This window comes from Heliangelus exortis, chromosome 8 (assembly GCF_036169615.1).
Source record: "Heliangelus exortis chromosome 8, bHelExo1.hap1, whole genome shotgun sequence".
NCBI lineage: Eukaryota > Metazoa > Chordata > Aves > Apodiformes > Trochilidae > Heliangelus > Heliangelus exortis.
The window spans coordinates 29,527,629-29,553,942 of record NC_092429.1 but is presented as its reverse complement, the minus strand read 5'-3'; the positions used below and the strand labels follow the sequence as shown (position 1 = coordinate 29,553,942).

Below are 26,314 nucleotides of genomic sequence, written 5' to 3'. Positions count from 1 at the left end.
ACCTCCAACAAAGAACACCCCTGCATGCAGGAAGATGTTCCTTTTCAAGCCATGCCAGGTAGTTATCTGGCAGAGCTGTCAAATGGCAAGCTGGTGGTCAGGCTGCCTTCCAACCCATGCATGGCTCTGAGCCCAGGGACTTGTTCCTTCAGAGCCCATCCCAGCCAACAAAATGTCTGCAGAAACAGAGCTGCTCAGAACAAACCCCTGCTCCCACTTCCAGGTTTGAAGCACACAGGTAACAATATGAAGCCCTCAGTGAGAGAGGAGGTTTTCTTCTCGAAGAGGAGCAAGAGGAAAGACGTGATGTGAACTGGTGATTTCAGCACACCCTCCTCGGGGTAAGAGCATCCCCAGGGATCAGGGGAAGCTGAGCAGCACAGCCATCCCACAGGGAATTTACAGACCTGCTCCATGGACCAGCCCCTCTTCACCAGGTGCTCTTTTCAGATGACTCCAGCCTTGCACAGGCCCATCATTTTTTAACTTCTCCAAAGGATGAGACACAGCTGGGAACACCAGAATGAAAACATTGGTTTCCTTCCTGCTTCCAGTGTTACCCCAGTGAAACACAACTCAGCTGCCCTTCTGTGGGCCAGATCTCAGCCCCTCCTGCTCTCTAAAGCAGGAAAACTGCACTGAGGGCTCCCCGTGCCACCAGAGACTTCCCAAGAGCAGAAGCAGACAGCAGACCATCGTATGATGAAGCTTCACTTTAAATAAAAGCTGCCTGCTCCTGAGATTTCAGTGCCCTTTGCTCAGATTCCCTGACAGATGATGGATTGTTGAGTGCTCCCTGCTTACACCAGGGACTCCTCTGCTGCAGACTCCTCTGTGCTGGGAGAAGGCAAGTGGTGTAAGAAGAGGAGAATGGGACATGGAGGTGCCAAAAACCGTGCAGCAGTCTGTATCCTTTGTTCAGGGTGCTGTGTCTGCACCCCATGAGCACAGATGTATTTACCATGCACTGCCCTGGTTAATGAAGTCAGGAAATAGCACGGCAGCTGCCCAGGACTGACCAATGATTCCAGGGGCAGCACTGGAGCCATTCTCACTGCTCAGCAGTCAGATAATTATCCTGCGATGGAAATAAACTGGGCAGAAGTGATGTAACGAGGGAGCAGGAATATTAGCAAAGAGCAAAGAGTATTTCTGTGTTCCACTGCTCCCAAGCCCCATGCAGCAACCAGAAGCTCTCACACCACGGGGATCCCCTGCCCAGCAGAGCTCCAGCCCTGTGCCCAAGGGCTCTCAGGATGCCCTGGCAACGAGGGCCCATGGGCTGCACAGCATCAAAAGAACAGGTTCTGCCATGGCCTTCACAGATGCTAATGGGCCAACAGATACACTGCTCACAGGGATCACAGAAGGATTACTTCTGCTGAAGCCATACTCCCTAAAGAAGCAGCTGCAGAGCATTTGCCCTCTGTGTTTCAGGCAGGTACCTGCTGGCTGTGTCTGTGGGAGGCCAGCAGCAACCCAGACTGACACTGGGGGAGTGTCAGGGCCTGGAAAAGACTTCCAAATCTTTACATTAAAAATGTAAAGTGAAGAAGTGACAATCTCTGAGCTTAATTAAGCTCCAAGAGACTTCCTGTAGCTTGCACAGGAGTTAGTGCAAGTTTCTTAGAAGAGGGTTCCGCACACTTTTCCCAGAAACCATCACCCTTTTAATTACCCCTTTCACACATCCAAACACTCCACATGCAAGCCAACCTTCCAGGCAAGTTTTTAATAACCTTTTAGTTAAGCCTCGTAGTTTTAATTTCACCAACCATTTACTCTTCCCATTAAACAGACCTTTGCTCAAACCACTTCCACCATATGCTCCATCAGGTACAAATTCCACCAAGTGCTAACACCAAGCAGCAGAATCACGAGATGTTCTGCAGTACCACAGCTGTCCAAGCAGAACAGCCACACAACATAAAGGTGCAGTTTAATTCAATATTAAGACCCCCTACAGCAGGGAGCACAGTGTCTGAGGGAGAAGCAGGATGCTGAAAAGGGGAGACAGTAACTGACAACTTCAAAATGGGTTTAGAAGACGAGGATGGAAGCTTAATGCACAAAAGGAATGGCTTTGTCACCTTGCTCTCTGCCCTCTCCCCAGGTCCTTCAGATTGTGTTGAGCAGCCTGGTCCCCACAGAACTGCACTGATGTCCTCTCTGCAGATCATTCACACACAGTCTTTGTTCAGACAGGGTTTTTTCCATGCAAAGATTTTTCCTCTCAGAGATGCTTAGTAGCCCTCAGATAAAACCAACCCTTTGCTAAGTGGCCCCATTAAAAGCCCTTCAGAAGAAAACCACACTGGAACTACCTGCAGAGGGGAGTCTGAAGTCACACTCAGGGCTGTACTGCAGGATTCAGAGCCATCCCCTCCCTAACAAAACTACATCCTCATTTCAGAGACAATATAGCACATTCCTAAGAAGTGGGATGCCCACCAGTTCCCTATCTGGAGACTTCTTTGAGAAATGAAACGAAAATAAACCATTAGAAATAAAACCTGCTGAGCTGGAAAGGGACCCATCATCAGACATCCAACTAACCACATGAAAAGTACTGCTACTCTCTTAGAAACATTTATGAAATAACCCTTAAGTTTATTAAAGAACTATTTTGTGGTTCATTTTATTTTAAATAACCAACACGATACTTCTCCTCCAAACAAAAAATTTTAAACAATTGAGCGGAATCAAAAACTCTGCAGAATGCAAGGAGAGAAGGGAGAAAGGAACAACTCTGCACTGCTCTGACTTAAAGACCTGCTCAACAACCTCCAAACCAGTGCCAAAGAGCCATCACATCTCAGAGGGTGGCAGGGCCGGCTTCTCCAGTGACCACCACTGCAGAGAGAACCCCTATAACCTGTGCAGCCTTGCCAAAAGGGTGATGCCTCAGCGACCTGAGGCACTGTGAGTGATTTCAGTCTGCAAAAGCCTCACATCTCATCACTCAGCAGCAACCAGCTTATTTTTCTCCTACAAACCCAGTTTAAAGCCAGTGAGTGCAACCCCCAGCAGCACAAGCTCTGGAGACCCCCAGGACACAGCGTTCCCCACCAGCCACTCCTGGGCCCTGGCTCTGGACAGAGCACACCCAGGGCAGGGTTTCCTCCAAGCAGAGCAGGTAAGAAGCATCCAAGGTGACCACAACTGGTGGTGAGCTCAAGACTCAATCCTTGTCCAGGCTGTGGGTGCTCTGGTGCCTCCGCAGGGTGCCCGGTGAAGGGGTGAGCACAGTGGGTGCAGGAGAAGGGTTTCTCCCTGCCGTGGGTGCAGAGATGGTGCTGGAGCGATGCCAGCTGGGTGAAGGTGTCCCCACAGTCCCCACAGTGGAAGGGCCTCTCCCCAGAGTGGGTCTGAGGGTGCCTTTTCAGCCCGGGCAGCTGCACAAAGGCTGTGCCACACTCCTCACACCTCTAGGGCTCGTCTTGCCCATGGATCACCCTGTGCTTGGAAAGCAGGCTGGGCTTATGGAAGCTCTTGCCACACGTGGGGCAGGTGTAAGGTTTGTGCTCATCTCCTTCCTCAGGCTTTTGGGTTTCCACACAGGGCTGGTCAGGGTGCTCCCCAGCACAGGGGTTACGGTGTGCTGTGGCCCACGGATTCCTGGCCATGCCCTTTCCCAGGATGACCGTGGAGCCCTCGATCTTGTGGATGTTGTGGAGGTGCTTCCAGACATCAGTTGTGCAAATGAAACCTTTGTCACGCTCCGGGCACTTGTGGGGCCTGGCACTGGAACGGATGAGCTGGTGCATGCACAGATTGGCTGCACGGGAGAACTCCTTGGCACAGAAAGGACACGGGTATGAGCTTTCCAGGAGGTGAGTTTGCTTGTGGTTCTGCAGCTCGCTCGGATCCTGGAAAGAGGAACCACGCTTCTTGCACCCATATGGCAAAGCTTCTCCAGATGGGGGTTCCGGGTCCTCACCAAACACATCAGCAAGAATGGTATTTTCATGATCACCATCATTCACCATCATATTCATATTTTCATTTTCACCATCACATACTCTTCTCTGTGGTTTCTTGGACCTCTCTAAGTCTTTATCTTCAAAGCTGGTACTGGAGGGGACAAACACCCCAGCTGGATTCCTACCTTGTTTCTGGTAGAAGTTCCTCCAGGTTCCTTTGTCTTCCCACTGCAGCTCTGCAGGAAGCTCCTGCAAGAAGAACTGCACTTTTCTGTGAGCAATTCATGTCTACCTCCTGCTGGAGGCTGGATGTGTGGCCCTGCTGGAATAGTTTGGATGCTTCTCACCTGTATCACAAATGTTATTCTCAAGGTCCCAGTCCACATCCACATCCATCCCCTGAGGTGTGAGGTGTATCAATGCTGTGTGTGCCAAGAGCTTCACATCTCTCCTGCTAAGTCCATCTGGTTCTCAGCTCTCTTCACAGTCTTCCCTAGAAAATAAAACACCCATTTCATCAGTGATCTCTCAGGTATTAACAGGACATTATCATAGTGAAGTTTGGTTTTTTAAGGATGGGACAGACCACAGAAGAATCAGATTAAACTACTATTGTATATGTAGAAAATATACATCCAGTATACAACCTATAGACAGACTACATTTAACAGAGTTAAATCCTGTCATAATCCAGCCTTCACTACAACTATAAATTGATAAATGTTTTCCATTTTAAATTCACTAAAGAGCAGAAATCTTCATAACTCTGGTGTGCAAACCCTGGCTGCCCCTACCACAGGTATTTTATGTCACAACCCGCCAGGCACAGCTGGCATTTTGGATGTCACAGAGAGTCAGGGGTTGGAAGGGACCTCAAAAGATCAAGGAGTGCTCCAACCCCCCTGCCAGAGCAGGGTCACCTCCAGCAGTCACACAGAACACATCCAGGTGGGATTTGGATGGCTCCAGGGAAGGAGACTCCACAACCCCCCTGGGCAGCCAGGGCTCCCTCACCCTGAAAAAGTTTTTCCTTATATTTATGTGGAACCTTCTGTGCTCCAGTTTGTACCCATCACCCCTTGTCCTATCATGGGACATCACAGAGAAGATCCTGGCCCCATCCTCCTGGCTCTCTCCCTTTACATATTTAGAAGTATTAATGAGACCACCCCTCAGTCTCCTTTTGTCCCAGCTCCCTCAGCCTTTCCTCCCCAGGAGATGTTCCACTCCCTTCAGCATCTTGGTGGCTCTGTGCTGGGCTCTCTCCAGCACTTCCCTGTCCTTCTGGAACTGAGGGGCCCAGAACTGGACACAATATTCCAGATGTGGCCTCACCAGGGCAGAGCAGAGGGGGAGGAGAAGCTCTCCTGACCTACTGACCACCCCCTTCTAATGCACCCCAGGAATGTCAGTTTAATTGAAAATACTTCAGTGGTGATAAATGATGCAGAACACCCCAAATGGTACCTCCTGGGCTAGATCAAGGACCCGGGACAACGCTGTGCAATGCTCTGTGTCTTCTGTAGTCAGTCTGAGGAGAGACAGAAAAAGGCTCCCATGGCAAGGCAATAGAACCAGCACATACACCCCCCAACACTCAGACCAACCAGTGTCAACACAGTCATAAAATTCATAATTACAGTCCCAAAATGAGCCTCTTGACTTTCAGTAATGATGAACAGGCCACTCTACTAATGTTTCCCTTTTAACCTAAAGTAACAAACAAATATATTGTCATTTTTGTGCAGAGATCATCTCATCCACATTGGTCTTTAGACAAATACACTTAGCTCTATCAAGTTCCACAGATTTTAATTTTTCCACCTAATACTGAGGTATTTAAAATGCACTCTGCCTTCTGTTTCACATGTTGTATTCATAAGCCTGTGGTTTCATTAAATTCTGCATTCTAAACCTTTCCCATCAGGCTTGATGAATTATTCCAGCATACACAAAAAAATTCAGCTGTAATCCTCAAGGAGAAGGCAGGAAAATAAGTGAAACACTTCTGCCTTTACAAATATGGTTCCTACTAAAATCACATTATTGATGCTTCCTACCCATCTTATATTTATATTCCAGACACACACATAAATACGTGGACCCCAAAACCTGCTTTTTATTTGTGCTTCCTAACTTCTGTGCATGTTAAGTGTGAAGGACAGATGAGTATCTGTAATCTGTTTGTCAGTTCCATTCAGCTTTAGAGTCAGGTTTGGGGTTTTTTTTTTGTTTTTTTTTTTTAAAGATCAGACTCTACACCCCTGCAGTACTGTGTCCTGTTCTTGCGTCCCCAACAAATGGACAAAGAAAGAGCTCCTGGAACATACCCAGGGGAAAGCAACTCAAATGCTCAGCGGGCAATGATTCCGTGTGCCCGTTAAACTAACTAAAAAGTACAAACTTCCTGCTACAATAGGAGATTGATAGAGTTTACCAAGGGTTTAAAATCAAGCGACAAGAACCTCCTCTGTCACACCTCCCATGTGACTGACACCAAGAACCACCCAGGTCACACCTCCCGTGTGACTGACACCAAGAACCACCCAGGTCACACCTCCCAAGGGGCTGACACCAAGAACCACCCAGGTCACACCTCCCAAGGGACTGACACCAAGAACCACCCAGGTCACACCTCCCAAGGGGCTGACACCAAGAACCACCCAGGTCACACCTCCCAAGGGACTGACACCAAGAACCACCCAGGTCACACCTCCCAAGGGACTGACACCAAGAACCACCCAGGTCACACCTCCCAAGGGACTGACACCAAGAACCACCCAGGTCACACCTCCCAAGGGGCTGACACCAAGAACCACCCAGGTCACACCTCCCAAGGGACTGACACCAAGAACCACCCAGGTCACACCTCCCAAGGGACTGACACCAAGAACCACCCAGGTCACACCTCCCAAGGGGCTGACACCAAGAACCACCCAGGTCACACCTCCCAAGGGACTGACACCAAGAACCACCCAGGTCACACCTCCCAAGGGGCTGACACCAAGAACCACCCAGGTCACACCTCCCAAGGGACTGACACCAAGAACCACCCAGGTCACACCTCCCAAGGGACTGACACCAAGAACCACCCAGGTCACACCTCCCGTGTGACTGACACCAAGAACCACCCAGGTCACACCTCCCAAGGGACTGACACCAAGAACCACCCAGGTCACACCTCCCAAAGGACTGACACCAAGAACCTCCCAGGTCACACCTCCCAAGGGACTGACACCAAGAACCTCCCAGGTCACACCTCCCGTGTGACTGACACCAAGAACCACCCAGGTCACACCTCCCAAGGGACTGACACCAAGAACCACCCAGGTCACACCTCCCAAGGGACTGACACCAAGAACCACCCAGGACACACCTCCCAAGCGACTGACACCAAGAACCACCCAGGTCACACTTCCCAAGGGGCTGACACCAAGAACCTCCCAGGTCACACCTCCCAAAGGACTGACACTGTGTCCTGGTTTGGGCCAGGATAAAGGTGATTTTCTGTCTTCTACTTTTGCTTTTAGTTAAGTCTCCTGTAAGTAGCTGCACTTGCTGAAATTACCAGCCAGTTTCTCAGACAGTGTGTGCTTCTAGGACTGATAACACTGATGTTTATAGTTCCAGCCAGAGCCTGGTGTGCAGAGCCAAGGCCACTGCTCAGCTCTGAGGAACATTTTACCCTCCAGAAGGAATAAAGAGGTCCCACCTGCAGCCTCCTTTGGGGAGGAAGGGACAAGATAGATGCCAGAACTGACCAAACAGGGGATTCCATCCCATACACCTCGTACTCGGGATAAATTTGAGGCATCATGAGGGCCAAGCCACACTTCCAGCTTCCAGCTGCCTGCCCTTCCTGCTTTTTCCTGCTTCCCTTCCTTCACCCAGCATCCTGGGAGGATCCCATCCCTTCCTCTGCCTGTGCTCCTGATCCATTCCAGCCTGAATCTGTGTGTTCCTGCCTCCAGCTCCCAACTGCTGCTGACCCCAGGATTCCAGCCTGGACTTTCCCAGGGCTGCCCTGCAGCCTCGGTGGCGACGTGAGAGCTACTGGGGGAAAGGGGGGAGGAACGTGGGATCCATTTTCTTGTATATTTGTATAGATTTAGTAATTTTTTTCTATTTATCATTCCTATTTCACTAAAGTTGTGTAGTTTAGTTTCCAACCCATCAGTCTCTCTCCCTTATTCTCTCTCCTTTCTTTATCAGGGAGGAGAGAGAGATTAATAGAGAGCAGCTGTCACTCGGTTTAATTGCCGGGCCAGTGTTAAACCCTGACACACCGCCAGAACCACTCAGGTCACACCTCCCGAGTGACTGACATAGCAAAAAGGACCTCCCCGGTCACACCTCCCGTGTGACTGACACCAACGAACCAGGAACCTCCCTGTCACACCTCCCGTGTGACTGACACCACCATGAACCTCCCTGTCACACCTCCCGTCTGACTGACACCACCATGAACCTCCCCCGGTCACACCTCCCGTGTGACTGACACCAACGAACCAGGAACCACCCTGTCACACCTCCCGTGTGACTGACACCAACGAACCAGGAACCACCCTGTCACTCCTCCCGTCTGACTGACACCAACCATGAACCTCCCCCGGTCACACCTCCCGTGTGACTGACACCAACCATGAACCTCCCCCGGTCACACCTCCCGTGTGACTGACACCAACCAGGGACCTCCCTGTCACACCTCCCGTGTGACTGACACCAACCAGGGACCTCCCCCGGTCACACCTCCCGTGGGACGGACACAGTCACAGAACAGCCCCTGCCACTCCTCCGGTGTGAGGGGTACAACCAGAACCAGCCCTCACCACAGTGACTGACACTGCCAAGGACAGCCCCACCAGACACCCGGGACCGGGGACACTGTCCCTCCGAGACCAGCCCTTGTCACCCTCCAGTATGCCTGACAGGGATCAGTCACCCGTCACAGCCATCACAGTCACGGTGTCCAGGCCACGTCCCTCTGTGGGGCTGAGGAAGGCAGAGAACGACCTCTGCTCACAGAGGTGTTGCCAAACCCCCCACAGGAGACACCCCCAGCATGCCCCCAGGAGGAGCGGGCTGTGTGTAGGCTCCTGAGCCATGGGAAACGCCTCAGAGCTTCAAAGACTCCCCCCAGAAAAATAGAAGTGTCTCCAATATGTGTTCAAGGCCACTGCTCAATCCTTCTTTGAAACACGTCCATGAGGTGGGAAGGAAACCTGTCTGGGGGCATCTTTAGAACCAAGACCGAAAAGCCCAGGAATCCTTTTCATCCTGCTGGATGGAAATCCTTGGCATGGGAGTGTGACAGGGTCAGGGCTGCTGAGCTGGGGGACAGACAGCTCCTTTCCCTGCACCTCACCTCAGCTTCATGCTGATAACCTGCACCCCAGCTTCCCAAGATCGTTTTTCCTCCCAGGAGCCTCACCCAGGCACAGCTCTAGGGACAAGCTGCCTCTAATCAGAAGTCACAGCACTCAGGGGACAGAACTCTCTCCTGGGGACACCAGTTCCACCCCTCCAGCAGCCCAGCCTTCACCCCTGCTGTCACACCCAGTTTGCTGGGATGTGTTTTTCACATCAGATCTCCTGGCTGTGCCCTGACACACGGTTTTTTTCCCCAACACGTGGACCCCAAGCCAGGGTCTGCCGTGCCTGCTGAACGCTGTCATTGATTCCCAAATCCATGCTGAGCGAGCTGCCCACAGCTGAGAGCAGGGACTGCACGGTGCCCGTGAGCAATCCCCTCAATCTGCAGACTTCCCGGGAGAAGCCTCGGGATCCAGGGCTCTGCTAAAGGAAGGCAGGGGGATGATGCTTGTGCTATGCAGATGAGCTGTCACATTGTCTCCCACACAAGACCGTCTCCAAAGGAACCTACACCTACCCCGAATATCCTGCAGCATATGGACATTTATAGGTCAGCCTGGAAAAAAAGTGAGAGTAACGATTGTCAAAAAAAAAAAAAAAAAAAAAAAAAAAAAAAAAAAAAGAAAGAAAAAAAAAAAAGAAAGAAAGAAAAAAAAAAGCAGGAGCCCAAATAATTCAAGTGTTATTTTGGAAAACGCAGACATGGAACAGGTTGAATTATGCATACCTGAGAGCCATTAGAAAATGTCAGATCGCCTCTAAAATGCATTAGAAGAAAAAAAAAAAAAAAAAGAAAGAAAAAAAGCTTCCAGCTTTCTTTGCAAGAAGCGAGTGCAGTATGTAAATAAGATTCCCTAATAAAATTCAGTGCTGGAATGAGTAGACAACTGTGTTGTAGCCTGCTGGTGTTATGGGGACAGGGTCTGAGGTCTCATCCTAACTGCCAGAAACATCATCAGGCTGAAATGCTGACAGGAGAGCTTTCCCTTCATTGCAGGAGGTACTGCAATGTATTTTCCAGGAACTCCCCCTGTAGTGATTTCAGAGCAAACCCAGAATTTTTATTACCCTTATTGAAAATGAGCTGGGAAAAAAAAAAAAAAAAAAAAAACCTAAACAGCAAAAAACCCCAGCAACTGCTGGTGCCAGCTCTGTGAAAACAACACTTGTCCTGACAGCACACTGTTAGATGAGTTAACACTGAAGACCAACCAGCAGAGCAGTGTTCTGGGTGCTGAGGCAGGAAGGGGACTGGCAGACTCCAAAATCCAAATTGGAAATTGCATTTCCAAACTTTCAGCTCCTACTCCAGCAGGGACCTGCCCCATCTCCCAGCTGATGCAGCACCCTCAGCTTCAGCCTCTAAGAAGAGCAGAACCCTGAGCTGGCTGACACCTCTGCTGGGGAGATGCCTATAATTAGCAGCAGAGAGAATTTGGGGAGGAAGCTGTCTTTTTTTAAGTTTGGATGTTGCGCTTTTTAAAACAAAACACTTTGCTTCAAACATCAGCACATCAGTTCATAATTGCAGAGTGGGGAAGAGGAACGCATCAGTAGCTGAAAAAACATTTAATTTGCAGGGAAGTGACTGGAGATTTTGCACAGAAGGGGGCAAAAGGAGATAAGGCAGAATCTGCTTCCACTCAGCTGCTGGGAAACTTGTGCAGCAGAGACTTACCCAGTATAAGGGAAGCAAGGGGGGAAAGAAAGAAAGAAAACCTGTAGAAACACTTCCCTTCCCTTCTCTCCCTGGGTGTGCAAACTCTCCAGATGAATTATTGGACCACAGCTTGACCAGGGGACACAGTCCCTCTCCATCAGAACAGATCCCTCTCACATCTCTGCTGGGATCTGCTCACACAAGTTCCATTCACAGGAGAGAATCCCCCTGCCCTGAACACTTTTGGCCACTGCCAGGATGACCAAGGTGCCCATCTTTGCTCGTTTGCATTAATGCCTTTTCATTTGGCTCCTTTTTAGCTCCATTTGTGGTGATCCCCCTGGAGGAGCCAAGACCTCCCTTGCCAAGAGGCAGCCACAGAGCCCCAGCTGGCCACCTTTTTAACAGTCTGTCCTCTCCCATGAAGGAGAACCCTGGAGTGAAGATGGTTGTGTGGGAGTGGGCAGCCTCAGGGCAGCAGAGCAGCTTCACCTTCAGCCCTGCAAAGCTCTGTGAGAGATGGATCTGTGCTGTCCCAGGCACACAACCTGCCCCTGCCACTCCTGCCAAGCTTTCCAGCCTGACCTGGCCCAGCAAACCCCCTTTGCAGGGGCCACAGCTCCTGACACCCACATTTGATGGAGCAAACAAAGACTCCAGCAAAACCCCTCTGACCTGCGAGGCACAAAAGTTCTGGTTTGGTTTCCATTTCTCAGCCTCTCTGACCTGCAGTCTCACAAACTCAGCATCACCTGCTCACACCAGGGAGGCAGCACAAAGCCCTTCCCTGGAATAGAGGCAGCTCTGCTCCATCTGGGAGGAAAACAAGTCTCACATTGAAACCTGTGTGAGACGGGAGCAAATTAAGTCCTGAATGAGTGCAGAAGGGAACAGAATGTAACAGAACCAACCAGGTAATCGTTGATGGATTATCACAGGCTGACACCAAACAAACCAGGAGAGAGAGCTTAAAAACAAGTGATAACCAAAGCACTGCTTCAGCACAGTGGGGTTGGAGGCAATCTCATCCTTGGCACCTCTGTATTTGCTTTTTTGAAACCCCGCATTTACTCAAATTAAAAAAACATCACTTCCATGAATCCAGCTGATATTATTCCCATCGTTTTGCACACAGATGCTCTACAAGTGCCTCTGTAACTTCATACAAAGTAAACCTTATTTGATCTAAAGCAATCAGCTTGCCAAGTAAAATCCAAGCTGTCTTCCTTTTTTTTTTTTTTTTTTTTTTCCTGGAGAACTGAAACTTGAGCTAATGAGTCATAAAATGTAAAATGCTCAGAAAACACAAGGAAAGAAGAGGATAAAATAGTTATTCTTGTTCAGCTGAAGAACCTATTGGTTATCTGTCCTAGATTTAATTAGTGAAAACCACAAAGACTGGCTGGCTCAGCACAAAATTTCTGACCTGAGCCAGTGTCCCATTTGACAGGATGAAACACTGCAGCTCAGGAGAGCTGCCTGAACATCACCTATGAACCTGCATCCTCAGCAGCTACCAGAGGGGATACCAACCCAGCCCCATTTTCAGGAAAAAAAACATCTCTCAGAAATTCAACAAGCTTGAGGAGCAACCCGGGGGACAACCTGGGGTACCTTTGGCCCCCAAAGGCTGCCTTGGGGTCTGTCTGCTGCCAACATCTGGGTTCCTCTGAAACAGGAGGATCAGGGGCAGTGCAGAGCAGCAGCAGCATCAAAGCCTCTGTCCCAGGTAATAACTTCAGGAATCCCAAACCATTTGTAAGTATGTGGTATCCATATAAAAATTAATGGCCCGTTGACTGCAAACAGCAAAGTAGAAGGCAAAACCAGATTTGTTGATGTATCTATTTGCCATTTGCTGCCTGCCCTCATGCTAGAAGTGTTTCTGGCTATGCTTACTGTGAATTGCCTTTTAGCTAAGAGTGGAGGTTTGAGCTGAGATGGGTTTCACAGTGTTAGGCAATTACACAAACATCCAGATGCACGAAAATTCCTTGGTTTGCAATCAAGGCAAGGCAAAATACAGCAAGTTATCTTGGGCCCAAAGAGCTGGGAAAAAAATCCCAAGGTCTGACTGACCAAGTATCATGGTTTTAGGCAGTAACAAGGCAGTGACAGATGCTCTGTTATTCCCCACTACCCTCCCAGGAGAAGATGAAGAAAAGAGTAAGGGAGAGAGACTTTAAGGCTGGAAGAAAAAACTTGGACAGGCTTAATGAGGCAGCAATAGCAAATTCCAAATGTAAACACAAATATGTAATTACAAATATGTAATTACAAATGTATACACAAATGTGTGAACCCAGAGCTCTCCCTCCACAGCTGGCAATGACTTCCCACCCAAAACATCCCACTCTGGACTGGGCAACAGCTGAGGGTGCCCAACCCAGGGTCTCAGAGAGAGTTTGTAAGAGTCTTAGAGCACCCACGCTGGTCCTACCTGGGCAGGTAGGAGGAAACCTGTCCTAGGGAGTGAGGTTCTTCTCCACGGAGGAAATGAGCAGCAGACAACCCTCAACCCAGCTACCACACCAGCCAAAAAATCCCCAGTTGGGACCCATTTTATAGTGAGCACCATGGGAGGGACTGCAGTGATTGCCCCATTGGGGGCACCTGTCCCATCCCCTCCTCCCATGGGCTCAGCTGCTCCCCTGGCAGCTGCTGCTGGGGTCCCAGGCAGGTTTTGTCTGTCCTGGTCCTCTCAAACCAGAGCACCAAGGAAACGTCAAGGAGGGTGAAAAAATGAATCACTGCCTCCTTGTGCTTCATCTGTTACAGCTCAGAGATTAAAAATTCCACCACGGTTGCTTGAATTTTAACTCATCAACAGGAACACACAGAAGCTTCGTATTTTCAAACACACGACATCTTTCTGAAGACATTCTTCCCAAGGAGGGCTTCCTCGTGTGGTGTCATTATCTCCCACAGATCTGCTTTGGAAATTTCCTCTCGGGGCTCCTCCAAGTTGACAAGAGAGTTCTTTGCATCTGAAATATTTGTTCAGAGGCTGCCAGGCTCATCAGTCACTTCCCCGAGAAGGAGGCAGTCCAGGGGGGGGGGGGAGAGGGGTCTGCTCTTCCCCCTCCCAGTGCCCCTGCAAAAAATAATGTTACTGAGGGGACAGTGACTACAGCCACAGGTCTGGGCCACTTGTCTCCCTGTGACACTGCTCATTTCTCAACATCAGAGCTGGGAACACCAACACTGCCTGGCCTTGGTCCTGACACCCACATCACAAACACATCACAGGCAGAGGGTACCCAGTGTACCCTGGCCTGGGACTTCCAGCCCCCAGGGACCACCTGCTCGGAGGGTTTGGAGGGAGAAGGCACCAGCACGGGGCCAATTCCTTTGGACCTGTCCAGGTAGAAGGGAAAACCAATCATCCCCTCTGCCCCCAGCATGGGATTATCTAACAGTCACCTTTGGGCTGCTGGTGACTCTTCATGGGGTGTACAAGTGATTTATGGCATCACTTTGCAGCTTCCTGGGTGGACAAGGAGATGATGGCTGGATCTCAGGCACATCCAGAGAGCTGGGTTATCAAAGGCCTTTAGCAGCTCCCTGGTTACTTAATGAAGAGCTCTGACTGCCACTTCATCATTCATCATTAAGGAAGCACTTAGGTGTCTTATCTCTGAGCAGTGTGATCTCTTGTGTACACATAAATCAGCCTCTCCCTAGCAAGAAAGCTCAGGTTTCACCTCCCCAGCTCTTTCTGAAAGTGAAGGCTCTGCCATGAGAAGGAAAAATACCTTCCCCTTCTCATACTCAGACACCCTACCTGACAATCTCTTCCCTTTCAAATGTTATTCACTGATTTCCATTCCATGTTCACCAATAATCAAAATGATTTTGTGTGGTTTCTTCTTCCTGTTGTTTCACTTTCTTTGTTCACGTCACACAAGTGCAGATTTGAGCTGTTGGTCTCTGAAAGGCCCCGTTTGTCATCTCTGTTCCATGTAGAGCCTGGTGCTGCTCTGCCACACGTCTGACAGGAGAGGAACCCAGGGGTGAACATGTGTTGAGATGGCTCACAGGAGAAGGAGGGTTATTAATTCATCCAGGTAGCACCCTGGGTTTTCAGCCTCACCTTTACTGCTGTGTCTCTGGTTTCTGCAGCCAAAAGCTGAAGATTCATGGATTAACCAAGGAAGCGGGGAGATAACCGTGTGATTAAGATATTGGAGTGGGACCTGGGAGAACTGGGTTGATTTCTCAGTCCTGGACTGGTTGCTATGGGATCTTATTCAAATCCCCACATGGAGATGAACACAAAGCATCAGCAGTGCCAGCTCCTCGGGGGCTGCTGCACAAGAGGTTTCTCAGTAGTGCCAGCTCGAGCCTCTCACTTCTGCTGTAAGACCAAGAGGAAAAACCCTTCCAACCCTACATCCAACCCTACATCCATGCTTCTCATGCTCTGCAACTGGCCTTTCCTCAACCTCGGGGTTTTTTTTTTCCAGAATCTGCTGTGACTGACTAAATCCCTCCTTTTGCTGCCTTTCCCCCCCCTCTCTTCTGTTTCCTAGTGAATGTCTTTACCTTCTGTCTCTTGCAAATGTGAACAGTTTTAATTAGGTGCTGTTGAAATGTCTTTTGCAGTTTGGCATCCTGTTTGGTTTCGCTTCTCTCGTTCTCTTTGCAGTTCTGTTCCTTCCCACATTGCTTATGTTTTCTTGTTTGTGGCAGCTCTTCTTTATATGCACAGTTTAGTCATGCTGCACTTCAGTCTCATCTCTAATAAGCATAAATAGGGAAAAGGGCACCTAAAGCCCATGTCTCCAGATGCTCCTCAAATAGTCCTCTTTTCCCCTAGCATATCCCTCAAATATTAAGGGTTCCCAGCTGAATGGGTTTGTTTGTTTTCAATCATATTCTTAAACACTTCACTTCTGCTACAACTTCAGAGACCACCCTGTGCTCACACCTTCAGCTGAGGTCCAGAGCAGCAGGGAACAGCTCAAGAAATTCAACAAAAAAAGCAAAACCCAAGGGATGGGGCTACTAAAGGCAGTTCCTCATCCCTTCCTTTTCCTGCTCTGGGGCTGAACTGCTGGAGTTTGCTTGTGCTGAAGTTTCTATTATTGTGCCAGCAGCAAATCCACACGGTCCTCTTCCCCTCCCAGAGGTTTTCTCCCAGTGTCTCCCTGCTCCATCCTCATCTCTGCTCTCATCTCTGAGTGCTGCACATTGCCAGTAATATTTCTGTGTTAACCAGATCACAGCTGATGCAGTTACATCCAGCTTATCTGGGGAAGGCAGTAATTTCAATTAAGCTGTGTTACGCATTTACTTCTGGTTTTATAAGAGAAGACAGACTTTCCCTTTTATTCTTCCTGATCTCCCACAGCAATACAACAAAAATCATCAAAAATAGAGTAGAAGTGAAAAGCAGAGGTCCAACTGTTCACGTCTCTAACACCAGGGCATGGTTATCTGCACCCAAAACCACTCCAAAGGGGCTTTTAAGTGGGTCCTCACACAATCTGCAATCTCTCCCATGATCTGCTCCAGTATCTACCCCACGCCTACCATGATGATATTTTCCTTCCCTCCTCTGTCACGTTCAACCTGCATCTGCTTTGCCCTTGTTTGGGCTGAAGTCAACCCCGCCAGAAAACCCCCAGTATTTGAGCAGCAAGGTGAGTTTTAGGAGAAGTGGGTAAATGAACAGTGACACTTCTTTGAGATTCATTTTTCTGAGGTTTGACATAAGCCACCCAGGCGGCCGCCTCCTGTCAGCAGTGAGGGACAAGTGCCTGGCTGGGAGGAAATCATTTTGCTACGGGTGGAAGAGGAGAGGATTAGGCAGAAGCAGCCTTGATGCGTGATGAATGGGATTTACAGACAAATCCATGTGCTGCACAGCCCTCTGTCCACGGGAAGGTGAAAAACACAGCACTCCTTTGTTCTCTGGGTAGCAGCAAAACTCCTTGAAGGTGGTGGGTTGAGGCGTTTGTCTTCAATCCTCACCTTGGCAGCTCCACGGCTTTATCTGTTCTTCCAGAGCCTTTTTGTGGGAACACTCCAGTGTGTCTGGCTCTAACTTGGTGCAGCAATTCTGTCTTTGCACTTGGGACTTCTGCTTTAATGCTTTCTAGCACAGGTAAAGAACCTGGTTTTTATTCTTCTGCCATAAACAGGCACCACGAGGGCAAATCCTTTAGCTTTTCCCCTAGAGAAGAGCATCTCATTCACTGTGTGCTCCTACTTCAGTCCCAAGTGCTGAATTTGATTCCTTTCTGCTCTTAAACTCTTACTGGAAAAGCAGCAGCCTTGTCCTGTGAGCTCAGGGGTCTGCTCAGGGCCCACAGCAAAAACCAAACTATTGACAAGTGACCTTTCATCCAGAGCAGAGGAAATCTGTGCTCTAAAAATCAACCCCTTCAGCTGCACCTCTCAGGCTCCCTTTGGCTGCTTTGGAGGATCCCAAGCCATTGATCCGCCCTGTGGCTCATGTCATTTGTCCCCAGTGCACATGTCCTGTGAGGAGCCCAAACCCCCAGACACAGCTCTGGGGATGGGATGGCTCAGGCAGGACTGAAAGACTTTTCCAGGAACCCTTCTCAGCACTGATTCCTGCTCAAGGTTTTAAACCCAGCACTGAAGTGACCTCCAAAGGATCCAGCAGGCTGCTTACCCAGTGTGGGCTCTGACACATCCTAGGTTTGCTCATGCTTCATTGAAGCAGGAGAAGCCCTGGGTAACTCAGCTCTGACAGGAACCCTGACATTTTCCTTGCCAAGGGGACACCTCCAAGATGCTCATGCCTGATAGGGTCTGACTGGTTCCAACGTCTGCATTTACACAGGAAGTGGGTAAGGATGTCTGCAGCTACTGGAGAATTAAAAAGAAGCCTTTTTCCCTGCGTGGATTGGAAACCTGAGCTCCAGCATTAAGGCAGCTAAAATCAGCAGTTGCTTTTCCAAAAGCTGCCCCAGCAGCTGCTGTTCGATGTTTGTTTGCAAAGTTACTGCACACAAACACACACAAAAAAAATAAAAAAGGAAAGGGAGATGTTTGGAAGCAGAGTGGTAGCTGCACACAGAAGCAAACACACGTCTCCTTCCAGCCTGGAGTGTGTCAGTGTCTGTCTGGATGCTGGAGCTGAAGGCACTGCATCCCATGGGCTTTCTGGCTCCCAAAAATCCCCTGGGGGTAAAGCAGGGCAGCAGTGCCAGCACTCAGGGAGGGTCCCCTGGCTGCCCTGTAACCACCTCGCAGTCACCTCATGTGCCTCTCTTCAGTGTGAGAAAGCTCGAGAGAGAACTCTGTGTAACACAGATGGGTTTTTCTGACCTGGGGTAGAAGCCAGGACTCTGCCAGCCCTCGTGGGGGGTCTCATCCAGCATCACCACGTCTGCAGGTCCAAGTCCTCTTGTGACAGCAGAGATGCAAAGGGTGAGCTCCAGTCCCATGGAATGTTGCACTGCAAGGAAATCAGCAGCCAGGGCAGAGAGCAGGAGGATGCCAGCAGCATGGATGCACCAGGCAGGAAATCCTTACAGAAGGAGATGACACGGTTAGATAAATCTGGGGGGAAAACTGCAGATTGTGTGCATACCACTGAGTTAATGAAAGCAGAGCCTGCATTTCAAGAGGACCTCGCTGCAGTGTCAGCAATCAGCTCATTTTTGCTGGTTAAGGTGATTGCAGGGATGGGGCAGCAACACCAGCAAGCAAGAAACACTCAGAGAAATGGTGACAGACACCAGGGTAGGAAAGGAGTGCAGATGGAGCTGTAGAAGGTGACCTGCTGAATGAAGGCCCTTCTCCATCACAGCCCCCGTGGTCACCAGGATGCTCAGCTACAATGAAAAGACCTTGATAGGAACTTAATTAGAGTGAAAGAGGGAGGAAACAAATAGGGAAATAAATAAAAGATGAAACCCTTGAAATTAATGGACAGCAAACCCCAGCAAGCAGGGCCTCTAAACCTACCCACAGGAGGGAAAAGCAGGTACTGCTGACCTGGCAGTGGGAGAAAAGCTGAGGAAAGAGTTCCAGGTGCACTCCAGGAGCTCCATCAGTACCTGGGCTCAGGCTGCTCCTGTTGCTTGCTCCTGGGACATCAGGAGCATCCTCAGGGACAGGAGGCTCATCCTGGCTGGGGCAGAGGGTGAGGCTGGGCAGCTCTCCCCTCCCCAGCCTGGAACCAGACACTGCACACTCCTGAGCTTATTCTCCTTCATCAATATTTTAATAGGTATTGGGGTTTTTTACTGTAAGAGACATCACTTCTTGTTAATTTGAGTGCTGGAATGGCACTGGCAGGCAGAATACCTTGGCTCCAAACAAACCCTGAGGGGAAAAGGGAAATATATTCCTAAGAACAACAATTGGAAAGAATCTAATAGAGTAATAGATTTTGTTTGGTATTGTTCTGGCACCAGCAGTCATCTTCCTGCTATTTTTAGGTTCTGATGACGCCAACAGGTTTTGGTTGTTTTGCTGGGGTTTTTTTGGGGTTTGTTTTGTTTTTTTTTTAATAGGGCTTTATTGTTATTGTCATACAAAAAAAAAAAAAAATATCCCAACGAGAAAATTTCTGTAGTTTAATCACATTGAATGAAACTGCAATTAATTATTTCTGGAATTTAAGCCTTTGTACCTCTAGATACTCAGCAAAACATGTAGAGGTTTGGCTGCATCCAGTGAGGAGGAAAAGGGCTTCTTGGCTGGCTGTTGGGAAAGGATGGAGGGATGGGATGAGGACAGAAAACAATCACATATTTACCTAGTGAGACACTAACAAGGTTTTAGATGAAGCATATTACACAGCCCAAGAGGCAGAATTTATGTTTATAAATACAAAACAAACAACAGAATCATCTTGTTTCATGTGACAGCCTCTTTCTTTGTGTTTTTCTTTCCAAGAGTTTAGTCATGGAAATATTTATTTGGGGATATTAGCTGCAGCAGCTATAACAAAACAAGGTACCAAGTCTTACAAATGCCTGGTCTGGTCTTGTTTGTCCTTCCCAATAGATCGTGAAATTCTTGATCTGTAATAAAAATGGGTGTTTTGAAGAGCCTTTCCTGATGATTTCTTTTGCTGTGTGCATCACGAAGACTGATTTTTTTTTTTTTTTTTTTTTTTTTGGTGGCTGGATGGCAGGGGTGGGATAGGCAACCCCAGACTAAGTCAGGAGGGGCTCCCAAGGAGAGGGGAAAGGATCAGATCAGCCCCACACGGGGTGCTGTGATGGGAGGAGGGGGAGCTGCTGAAATCCCAACCCCTGGATCTTCCCTGACCCAGCTCAGGAGCTCTCACAGATGGACAGGACCAGGGCTGTCCCCGAGCTGGGTGTCCCAGGTCACCCAGGTGCAGAGGGATCCTCACCTGGCTGTAAGCACAGCTGGGATAACTCTGTCCTCTTTCCATGGACTTTTCCATGTTATCCACTGGAAAAACCTCTTCTCCCCTTGGTTACTGTGGGGTAGCAAACAGGGAGGGGTTTCACTGCACATCCCCATCTCTTCCAGAACTGCCTGGCCAAGGGAAAAGGGAAGCACAGACCATCAGATGAGTGTCCTGGGAGCTGAAAATCTCCTTTCAACCTTGACATCTTCCAGCCTGAGGAAGGACACTGCTGTCCCAGGGCTGGCCACAAGCAGGGTTAACCAAACCCCTCCAAACGAGGGAGTTTGTACATCAGAATCCATCCCCCCACTGCCAGGCGGGAGGCATTTTCTGCTCCTCCTCGAGTCCTTGGGATGAAGAGATATTGCTGATAAAACTGCTTGGCTGTGAGGAAGAAAATGCAAACTGTAAATTCATATTTTTGGTTTGTTCAGCTTAGACGTGACTTCTGGGCTCTGAGTTACAGGAGATCCCATATATTTCAAGGGTTAATAACTGGTGAATACTTTCTCATTAGGGTGGGACTTCTTTCTTTCTTAAATTTATTTTTTTTATATTTTTACAATTACAAAAGGTATTTGCAAAACAATTTTTCTTTCCCAGATAGCTCCGGGCTGTTTTCAAGCAGAAATTTGGCAGTCAGTGTGCATTTCTTATTCAATAACAGACACAGATTCTGCACTTTAAAACTTGTGGCAGATACAGACCCAAGAATTTTTTCTTTTTTCCTCTCACAAATCTGCATTAAGAATCACATACGACTTTTTTGTTTGTTTGTTTGTTTTTTGGGGTTGTTTTTTTTTTTTGTTTCCTTTAAAGCAGAAGCTGCGACATAAACCAGAAAATGCATTAACAGCAGCCAATTAGCCACAGATTGCCTGGACAGCCCCAGGGCAGAACGGGTTTTTATCAAAAATAAAGCCCTGGGAGCTGCTGAATGCTGGGGCTTTGTGGCTCTCTGGTCCAAACCCTTTCCCCTCAGCCCTGCCCGATGGTTTTACAGGTGACCAAGCTTTGGCGATGGGTGCCCATGGTTAAGGATTTGGGGCATTAATCAGGATCGCTGGAGGGGAACCCCTTGGCTCATGCTTGGGTTTTTACATCCATCACCCGCTACCCCGGAGAGAGATGCTTGAGAGGAGAGGGAATTGTGCACATGGAATTCTGACTTTGAAGTGAGGGAAATAACGTCGGGTTTTTTTTTCCTGGAGCTCCTTCTCATTTCTCGCCCGCAAACCCCCCCACCCACCCCTCCAAATATCTCTGCAGCCTTTCCCAAACCTGGTTGAAGGGGCTCAGAGGCTCCTCAGCCCGGACCTGCCCTCTGGGGAGCTGTTTGAAAAACATGAGGCATTAACATTTGAAAAGGTGTTCCCACACACTCCTGGAGCAGGAAATGTGCCTTCCTTCTCCGCCCACTTTGTCGCTAAGCAGCTTGGGGATAAATCCTGGAGACTTTCACGGCCATTCTGGGTAAAAGGGGCCACCCGAGCTGGGATCATCTCTGGAGCGTGGCTGCTGAGCCGGGAAACCGGGAGCGGCACCAGGAGATCCGGGAATTGTCCCGGGCATTGCAGTTGCCCTCAGAATCCCCTTAGAAAGAGGGTGGGATGGGAGATGGGGTCAGTGAGGAAAGCCATGGATGGAAACACCTTTCAGCCAGAGCTGGTCCTGCCACGGGCACTGGGGAGATGTTCCATCACATGCAGCCTCTCCTTCCAGCATACAGACTGCGGCCAGACTCACAGCCAAGTTATTGGCAGCTCAGAGCCAGCTCCTGGCATCTCTAAGGGCAAACTGAGCCAGCCCTGGGCAGGGCAGCTTGCTTTAAATTCCTGTCCCTTAGGGCATCCTCACTGTCCTGGATGGCTTGTGCCCACAGACCTAAACCTCACTCCTAAAAGCCTCACAGGAGGGAGATGCCCTGAAACACCAGGGTCAGGAAAGGGTCATTAGAAAGCTTTGAGGGTAAAAAGCTGACAAATATTTTACTGCACCAAATTTAGACAAAATTTAGGCTGCCTGAGTGCAATACCTGGGAGCCAAAGCTCTCCTGCAGGGCCCGTTTGGGTGCAGCTGTAACCAGGTAACTGTGAGCAGCATCTTCACACGAGGAGGAAAGAAAAAGACCCAATTTGCCACCCAGGCCTCGGTGGTTTCTTGCCCGTTTTCCCATGTGCACCAATCTGCCAAGCCAGCTGTACAAATGTGTTGTGTGGGCAAACAGGCACCCGTATGGGCAAACACTGCCTCGAGGAGCGTTCTGCCGGGCAGGAAATCAGGCACCTAGGAGACGTGGGGCTGGGTGAAGACACAAAAACCCTTCCTCTACTCCCCAGCACCAGGAGACCAGGACAGCTAAGCTCAACCAGGCTCAGAAAGCTGAACCATGTTACAGGACCCCCTTTTGACCCGTTTCCCCACCTTGCCAGCATTGCCGTGGGGCTTGACCAGCTCCCGTGCCTGCTCTGGAAGTTATCCTTGTCTGGATGATCAGAGGGATGGAGCACCTCCCATATGGAGGAGGGGGTTGGACTAGATGATCTTTTGAGGTCCCTTCCAACCCCTAACTTCCTATAGTTCTATGAAGCCAGGCTGAGGGATTGGGGTTGTTCAGCCTGGAGAAGAGGAGGCTCCCAGGTGAGCTCAGAGCAACCTTCCAATATCTGAAGGGGCTACAAGAAAGCTGGGGGAGGGCTTTGGACACCCAGGTGTAGCAAAAGGACAAGGGGAAACGGGTTTAAAGCTGGAAGAGAAGAGATTTAGGTTGGACAATAGGAAAAAATTCTTTCCTGGGAGGGTGCTGAGCCCCTGGCCCAGGTTGCCCAGGGAAGCTGTGGCTGCCCCATCCCTGGCAGTGTCTCAGCCCAGGTTGGATGGGGCTTGGAGCACCCTGGGCTGTGGGAGGTGTCCCTGACCATGCAGGGGTTGGAACTGGATGAGCTTTAAGGTCCCTTCTAACCCAAAGCAGTCTGGGATTCTATGAATCACAGCCAAGGCAATGTGAAAAGATTCAGACTGAGGTGCTTGCCTCACCTGGCAGGTGAATTCCTGTCTTGTCTTCCCCAGGATATGAAAGGACACCTAAGGAAGCAGGAAAAGTGCTGTACCACCCTAATATCACATGTAGCACTGTTTATCTTCCACCATCTATGAATAACCTTGTATAAGATCCTAAAAGCAGGTGCAAAAAAACGAATTTGCTGGGCTTTCAGGAGCTAATTGGGAGCATTACAACAAATGACTGGGTAATTAACCAGTGTTTCAACTCCAGTAATCACACATTGTAATTCTAGCAGAACCACAAAGACTCTGTAATATTGAGTCCTTTTGGAAAGGAGAAGCATTAGAATTACACTCTGGATTCCTGGTCTTAAAAAGCAGGTATAAATCTCCCAGAAACAGCTGAGGGAAGGGAGTGTTTTCCATGCTTGCTCCCAGCCTTTGGAGCACCTGAGCTGGTGAACTCCAAACATCATCCCAACCTCCAGACATCACCCCAACCTCCAAACACCATCCTCAATAGCTCCAGCAGAGCAGTCCCTGGGCTGGCAGAGTGTGCAGGGGAATGGATGAGATGGATTTCCCCGTCCCTGGAGGGGTTACACCCAGCTGGTTTGGGCAGAACACAGTGAAAGAAAAGCAGGGCTGAGGAGGGAGACCTCTTACAACACATCCTGCCATCCTCCATGGGCCAAGGAGCCTCTGGCCAAACTGCTGGGCAGCAGGACCAGCTCTCAGTAGGGAGAGGACACCAAGTTTTGGTCAGGGTGCAAGACCCTCCTTCCAAGCCCAGATGTCCCCATGGGACCCATCCCTGTGCCAGAGGCCAATGACATCTGATTCAGGGCACAGTTCACTGTGTCTGGGTGGAAAACAGACACAGCTTAGAGCGTCCTAACCCCCCCCCCCCCAAACCTGATTATTAGCCTGCTTTGGATTTAATAGCCCACGGAGCCACTGGAAAGGCTCCGGGTTGCTGAATATCAAGGGCAACTCTCAGCAGAAGGAGCTGACAAGCAGAGCTCCCTCCCGCAACTCTGAGCCTGATGCAGCGGATGCCGATCTGGCACCCAGTGCCTTCCTTTAAAACATTCTGCTCTCCCCCTCCCTCCCTCCCTCCCCAAAATAAACAAACAAGTTCGAAGCTCAGGAGCCTGGGAACAAGCTGGGGGCAGGAAGCTCTGAGGGATGACAGGGATCCAGCGTCCCACCAGGCGGGGGCTTCTGCATCCTCCTGGCTCCCGGTGCTTTCCGGCCCCTCCGCGTCACAGCTCGGGTGGAGGTGGCTCACGTGGAGCCCCCTCGGCAGGTTCACAGTGGGTGCTGTCAGGATGCTGAGCACTGGGTGACCTTCAGGAGAGCCGGGGTGCTCAATGGGGAGACGTGAAATCTACATTATTAACCCTGGACAAGAATGATTTCCCTCCCAGCCCAGCCCACAGTGCTCTCCTGCCCCGGGAAGGAGGAAGGTGTGAGCCAGGCATTGGGTCCTTACCAAAACCCCAAAAAGAAGGGGTCTGGTTGGTCTCAGCCTCCATCTCCCATCAGCCAAGGCAGGGCCGGGGGATGCAAAGGCAGATCCTGTCTGTGCCAGCAGCCCAGACAGCTGAAACATCTCTCTGAAACATCCCTGCTTCAACCTCATCTGCCCTTTGCAGGTCTGTGCCCCTCTTCTTCCTCAAGAGCAGAGAAGCACAGTGACAAACAGAGGCTTTCTCACAAATAGTGCTGTTTCCATAGAGATTTGCTTAGAAAATACAGGAACCAAAGATGGAGGTTAGTGAGGAAAACACCAGGGCTTGTCCATCTCACCTCCCTGCCTCTGAGGATGATGCTGAGTGCATGGTGAGACCCCCAGCCCATCCCCTCTGGGTGTCCTTCCCTGCCACAGCAGATCTGCTGGCTGCTCCTGGCATTCCCTGCAGGAATGGCCCCAGCCAGCCCCTCTGAAGTTCAGAGGTAAATAACCAAGAGGAGCCTGGCTATAAAACAGCAAAAGGGTGAAAGGCAGAAAGGACAATTTCCTCACCTGCTTGACCCGGGCCGGGCCACGTTCACCCCTGGTGCAACTCCTGACACCAGTGGTGTTATCAGCAGTGTGAGAGCTGTTTGGGCAGGGAGATGAGAGAAGTTTCCTTTACCCTACAGAATTGAGGATTTTCTTCTTCTCCGGGCAAATTAAGATGCCTCGGGAGGAGATAAAAGCATGGATGCAATTAGATTCTCTCCTGCTTGTCTTTAATCAGCTCTCTGAGGAAATGGGCTCTGTAGAAAATCGCTGTAAACAGTAGATGATTCCCACAGCTTTCCAGAGTAAGGAAAGAGGCAGAGCAGAGCAAAAAGGAAGCATGAAGAGACAGGAACAGGCTTGCACCAGTGCCCATCTCCAGCAGGTGACAGTGGCTCAAGCTGGTAAGAAGTGGCTGATCCCCTGCCCAGGTGGAAGGATGGAGAGGTGTTCTGGTGCCACACATTTGGTAAAGTAGACACAGGGATGCAAGCAAGAAGTGAGATAGATCAGAGACTTTCTCAGGCAGTGGTGTGAGGAGAGGCAAACGAAACCTGAGTGGCAGCCAGGGTGAACCCAGCTGCTGCTCCTGTTCCCTTCTGAGCAGCGTTTGCAGGCACACACCACAGCAAAGCCTCCTTCTTCCCCTGATAAAGCTATAAACCAGGATTTGCTGCTGCCAGCCTGGGCTGACACGTTTTGGGGAGCAAGGGCTGTCTCCTTCTGGTTGTCCAGATGGTACAGCCCCCAGGAGCCCCATCTCTGCTGAGCAGCAGCCTGTCCCTGCAGCCCCAGCCTTCCTGGCAGCACCAGAGGGGCACTCAGAGGAGCAGCTCCTGGTGCAAAGGTGACAGCACCTTGCAGACATCTGTCCCCACACCAGCCCTACAGACATCATCCATCCCCACACCAGCCCTACAGACATCATCTGTCCCCACACCAGCCCTACAGACATCATCCGTCCCCACACCAGCCCTACA

The 26,314-nt window shown here is 49.9% G+C and overlaps 1 pseudogene; it reads right to left on the bottom strand.

Annotated features, from left to right (window-relative positions):
- Nucleotides 1–3,181: 3,181 nt before the first annotated feature.
- On the bottom strand, nucleotides 3,182–4,319 carry LOC139799440 (zinc finger protein 726-like; annotated as a pseudogene).
- Between the last annotated feature and the right edge of the window lie 21,995 nt (nucleotides 4,320–26,314).